Source organism: Phoenix dactylifera, chromosome 5 (genome assembly GCF_051530095.1).
Source record: "Phoenix dactylifera cultivar Ajwa chromosome 5, Ajwa_hap1_PhDact_Kaust_v1.1, whole genome shotgun sequence".
Taxonomy (NCBI): domain Eukaryota; kingdom Viridiplantae; phylum Streptophyta; class Magnoliopsida; order Arecales; family Arecaceae; genus Phoenix; species Phoenix dactylifera.
This window is the reverse complement of record NC_143194.1, coordinates 34,904,756-34,910,981: the sequence shown is the minus strand read 5'-3', so window position 1 is coordinate 34,910,981 and position 6,226 is coordinate 34,904,756.

The window sequence follows — 6,226 nt, the reverse complement described above, 5'->3', positions numbered from 1 at the left end:
GAACTTGCTCCGAAGGTCAAATCAATGATTTTTGTCCAAAACGCCTCCTTTTCAAGTGAAATCTGTGGCTCCATTTAGCAACAAAGTGAGTGCTATTGAAATCAGCAAAAAGGCTGTCCCTTAGCTTTTCAATGTAATCGATCATGCAAGGGATAAATTGGGAGATTGGAAAGGAATGTGTTGATCAGAATTAATCATGCTAGCAGCAGATAACTGAAAATCTTTCTAACCTGCAATCCTCATCATTTTTTCAATAAGGTATATCCACTCCAGATATATTTCATGTCATTGAGTGGTACGCCCATATAATGAATAAGGAAATCTTGTAATAAGGAATTCATCATCCCAAAAAACTTCCCCTGCTCGAAAATGATCTCCTTACTGGATCCATGAACTTAAATATATACATACAACTTCAAGTTATATATAATTAATCTAAATGCAACCAATTAGAATTCTTCAACTTCATAGGAAACTGTCGTCTACATAGAGTAAGCTATTGAAACCATCCATAATCCTCGAAGGATCCAATTCTTTTTATCAACCTTGTAGCCTAGCTCAGTTTAAGAACCGCCTGGAGAGCACATCTACTGCCAGAACAAGGAGGAAAGGGGATAAAAGGGTTGCCCTGAAGAATGTCCCTGTCACATCCAGTCTAATTCCTGATTTGTACGTTCACTAGCACTTTCACTTCACTTTGCTAGTAGTAACAGAAAATTAAATCCAAGAGATCCAAAGAATCAGGACTTCTCCGTTGTTTAAAGTAAAGAGATTTTTTTCTATATATTTCTTTTCAGTGGTCAGCTGAGTTGCCTCGAGTCTTGACTATATTCTCATGTCTCTACATGTTCAAGTGGGCGTTCATTAAAAAGCCTACAATAAAATTACATCATAGGTACTTGGTGTGAGCTCCATCTTGAAGATGGACGTCTCTGATTTGCTGGCACTGCCTCTGCCGTGCAGCCTGAAGAAAATGAGATATTTCCACTATCAGCTCTGATCGTGTTTGCTTCGATATAATCTTGTCCGGTAATAAATTAGCTCCAATGCATATCTTCCCATCGAGCTTTGGATTCTATAAACCATGAAATGTTGTAGACTGTAGAGCACCGTTTCACTGTGGGCCAGGTCCAGCCTGTTGGGCTTGGGCCGGTTGTGTAGGCCACTCAATGTGCACCCGACACGTGAGTCAAGGGAGGAAGACTCCAGCTCCCTGAGTCTGGCAAGGAGCAGAATTCAAAGGCTTGTTGGACTGCAGAAATGCCTGGATTTGGCCTATAAAAAGACCCATCCATCTTTCCTCTTGGCATCACTTCTCCTTCTCGATCAATCGCCGGCGATCGCATCGAGTTTTTCTTTGATTTCAGCCGGAAGAATTTCACCATGCCGTCGTTTGGGCAAGTTGCCGGGATCCATCCGAAACAGGGATGTCCTGTTTCGGCATCCTTTTCTTCCTTGGCCACCGTCGCCGACCGCCGAAATAGGCCAAGTTATGCCGCCCTTGGGGACCCCTGTAATCATGTGACTCTGGTTGGAGAGAGCCACGGTAAAGGGTCAATTTGAAGACTTTGAAGGTGGGCGGTGCGGATTGATTTTCTTCCCTTTTTTGCGCCGCCCGACCATCGTCGCCAGTGGTGCAGCGGCTAAAGGCCGCCCTTGGCCGCTGCCACTAGAGCTCGACCACCCTTGGCTGCACCACCCCTGGTCCAAGAGAAGGAAAGGGAGAGATGGACTCTTCCTTGTTTTGGGAGAAGAAGAAAGAGCTCTCTCTCTTCTCTCTCCCCTCTCTCCTCTCTCATTTTTCTCTCTTGATTGCCTCTTTCTTCGCATGGTTCATGAGCCCAGCAGGAGGGTCTTAGATGTTCTCATTGTGGGCTCGGGTCGACCCTAGTAGACAATCCTAGACTAGTGTCGTTGTGACCACCTGTCACGCTAGCTTTATCCCGACCATTGTCGAGCATCGCTGGACTCTATCATCATTAGTCTTTATTGTGTTACATATACCATGGTTTGATTTTTATTTCATGAGTTAACTGGTTTGATTGGCCAGAGCAAACTGACCTGAATCGTCGAACGTTGATACCTAGTCGACCCTATTCTTCTTTCACTCCGATTTTTATCAGTTACCATTAAAATCATAATTGATAACCCTTGATCTATTACTTTTTTTTTGATTGGATATACGTTTTTTAATCAGATAGATTGAGTTATATTGTGCCGATTGATTCGAACAATTGGGTGTTGTCATTTAGCTGACATCGTATATCTTTCTATATAAATATATTTTCATAGTCAGCCTTGATTTTGTATGGAGTTACAATCATCTAGACAGAAAGAAACCTAACGAGATCTTATACTATAGTTTTAAATTGAGGTAAGGCCTTAACCTTTTATTTTTTTTAATTAAAGAAGAATAGAGAAAATATATAATTCAAATATGAGAACTCTAAAATTAGGTAATTTTTGAATAATTAATTTATTTATATGGTGGTGATTGATAAGGAATAAGTTGGTGTTATATTGATATTAAATTGATCGGACATGTTAGGTGTGGATTGGTAATGTTGTAATTGCGTTGCATTGCGATAGAGATAAGAATTTCTGTACTCGATCACTATATATATATATCAATAAATTTTTTTTGGCATGTTGTAATATATTTTATAAGATTTTCAGTACAAATATATTCACATGGTTATTATATATATGAGATATTGAGAACATGATTATGTGATAAAAATACCTTAAATTTGAGAGAAATTCATTATATTAGTGATAACTGATTTGGCAAATGTAACATATAAATTAGAAAGATAAAATATAGTTTGGATTAACCTCATCATAGGATAACGCTAAGCTAACGCATGGAGATAGCCTCCAAAAGCTTATGCGTGGGATAGCCTTCACGGGCTTAAGTGTAGTACAACGTCCATGGACTAATGCATAGAGATAGCCTCCACGGGCTTAAGCGTGATATAGCGCCCATAGGCTAACGCATGGAAATAGCCTCTACGAGCTTACAAGTGAAATTTTGTCAATCTTGGTCTAAGTCATGATCTTGGTTAGTACAAAGTTGGAAGTTAATCAATGGGAAACATGGAAATCAAGTTAATGAGAAACGGATGAAATGCCATAAGAAATTATTGTTGAATAATTGGTTACATTTGATATATGTGTGTGTGTATGTGCTTCTTTGAAAAGATGATAATAAGAACATATGTGTATGTTATTTGTATGAGCTTTCCGAGTATTGATATGATACACATTTAAATTGTTCAGGATTCTCACAACCTTTTTTTTCTTTTTTTTTTCTGAGTTACAGGTTGCTAGTGGCTTAATACTAAACTATAGTTGCTTGGTTATAGTTGAGATCATATGAAAAAGGGATGAATAGATAGAGCATCACTGACACTAGTTGGATAAATAAATTATATACTTGGATTAGTTTTATTTTTCGTTACGAATTGAGATCATTATTGTTCACAGATATTGAGGTTATGATAATTTTTTTTGGCCTCGTATATTTTTTAGGATTATGCCCTAGAGAGTGTACGGCCGTGTTGTGTTCCGGACTTGGGTGCTGGTCCAAAGCATGACAAATCTCACCTAGTTGATCAAGCATCTAGATTAGCTATTGCTATTTTGGAGCTTGCAACAAGCTTTAAAGTGATTTGGAGTGGAAGGTGTAACCCGAAAAAAACCCGTCGTGCTTGGACCCTGAATATAATTTTTTTTTCAATCCCTCCAGAGACTGTGCCTTGTAATTAGTAAATGTTATTTTTATTTTTATCTTTTGATTAATCAAATTATCCTCACATTCCAACCATGCATCAAATGCTTCTTTATCGAGTGATAGGATCCCAGTCATCTTTCAAGTACTCTGTTCAAAAGCCATTGGAAACCATGCAAAGGCTCTTTTCTGCCTCTTAAGCACTATTCTTTCCAAAACCTGTCATCCGCTCTCTTTTTTTTTTTTTCAGATAGCCGTGGAGGAAAAGACTTCATTCCTTCTTTACTTCATCTCCCCCTCTCTTTTCAAGAGCAAGCGACAAGCATCGTTCACGTATTTCCCTGTAATTCAATAGATGCTCCTACTTTTTCTCTGGAATGCTATAGCGCATACATGGGAACTGCATTTTTTTTATTTTTTTTCAATCAGACCCCATTGCTTTTTAACTCCTGAAATCTAAGATAAGGAGTATCAGAGACAGTGATGGCATTATGTGGGCACCAGGTGAAAGCCCCTGGGTTTTAAGAAAAAGATACTCCGGAGACGAGAAGCATGGATAAAGGTCACGGAGGTGCTTCAATAAGATATGATGCATGATAAGGACCGAGGTCTCGTAGATAACCAGAAAGCCTGCATGATCTCATGCAGGACAAACTTGCGTATCCTAGCAACACAAACATGGCATTGGTAGATAATTGAAACAAATGGGATATAGTTTGGCCAAGATAAGAAAGTGTGAGGGAAATCTGAAAAACATCAAGAATCAGAAATATCTTGGAAAAAATGATGAAGACCAACCGATAAACCACTTTTTATGAGATTTTCAGCAATTTTATATGATCTCCATTCATTTTAACACTCTCCTTCTCCCCTTTTCTTTTTAAATTTGTCATTTTTTTTTCCTTTTTTTTTCTTCTGTTTTTGTTGTTGCCCGTCGACAAAAGGCTACGCAACGAAGGAACCCTTCCAAAAATATCACTAACCCACTGTGAAGGCCTACTTCGGACCCGATCCACTTCATCGGCCTGGCCCATCCAGGCCCATGGTGTTATGCGCGTGATAGAAAGTGGAAGACTCCCCCAGAGGGGGTCTTCTTCCTCTTCCATGACTCCGACCAGAAGTCGGAGTCACCGAAGAGGACTGGGAGTCTTCCACTTCCTATCACACACATGACACGCACGGGCTAGCGATGGGCCAGGCCGATCAAGTAAATCGGGTTTCGACTGATCTTCACATTCTTCTCTCCATAAAAAAGTTTCGCCCTCGAAACTTAATTTATCTTCATTCTTTAAGAATACCGACTCTTCTTTTACTTCACCATACTTTCACTGCGCAACGCTGATCTAAACCAACTCTTCTATACTCATTCTATGCCTAACTTTACAAATCATAAATCTAGTCGGAGTCACCGAAGAGGACCGGGAGTCTTCCACTTCCTAACACGTACAGGCCAGCGATGGGCCAGGTCGATCAAGTAAATCGGGTTTGGACTGGCCTTCACATTCTTCTCTCCTTAAAAAAGTTTCATCCTCGAAATTTAATGTACCTTCATTCTTTAAGAATACCGACTCTTCTTTTACTCCACCATACTTTCGCTGCGCAACGCTGATCTAAACCAACTCTTTTATACTCATCCTATATCTAACTTTACGAACCTTAAATCTAAGCTTAAGTTCTACCCATTACTAGATTTTTAAGCTTAACCCACAATCAAACCAATTATTCTGATGCCATAAAATATCACGCCCCAAATCTGGGATATAACACGGCTATGTTACCAATGAGTACAACCCATGATAATACAAAGCCAAATATTTTATTTAACTTCCAAATTCATCTCAAACAAAATATAATAAATAAAAGTCTAATTTTATAATCTATTAAATGTAACCAATGCCGGTTCAGAGCGTCTAAATTGAAACATAAATACCAAACTTATAATTCTCAATATTCAAAAAAATATTAACTACAAATTTATAGTCAATTTAAAATACTAAATTTTTTCTACAAAATCGTCAAACTTGCTGGCGCGAACTCCAAGCCTGGATCATCCCGACCCTATTTGTTTAGAGAGAGAAAAAAATAAAAATAGAGATATATAAGCGACACAGCTTAGTAAATAAACTTTTCACTATCTTACCGGATCAAGTATAAGTATTAACTTGCAGCCATAACTCATTTAGAGAAGATAACTACCATTAGAAAAATATATTTTATAATAACAGCATTATCATAAATCAATAATGCTCTTGCATATGCATAAATTATACAAATTATATAAATATGGTTATAGTGCATAAACAAAATCATAAATTGTCCTAATTTTACAAAGTCATAAATTATTTATCATTTTGCCATATCATAATTTATAATAATTCTCTCAAATTAAATGCTAAGATGACCGTATACCTGCAACAGAGATGTAATTAATATCATACCAACTACTATACCCATTGGGCTGTATGTCATGCTACTATAACCCGCTGGCAAGGGTAG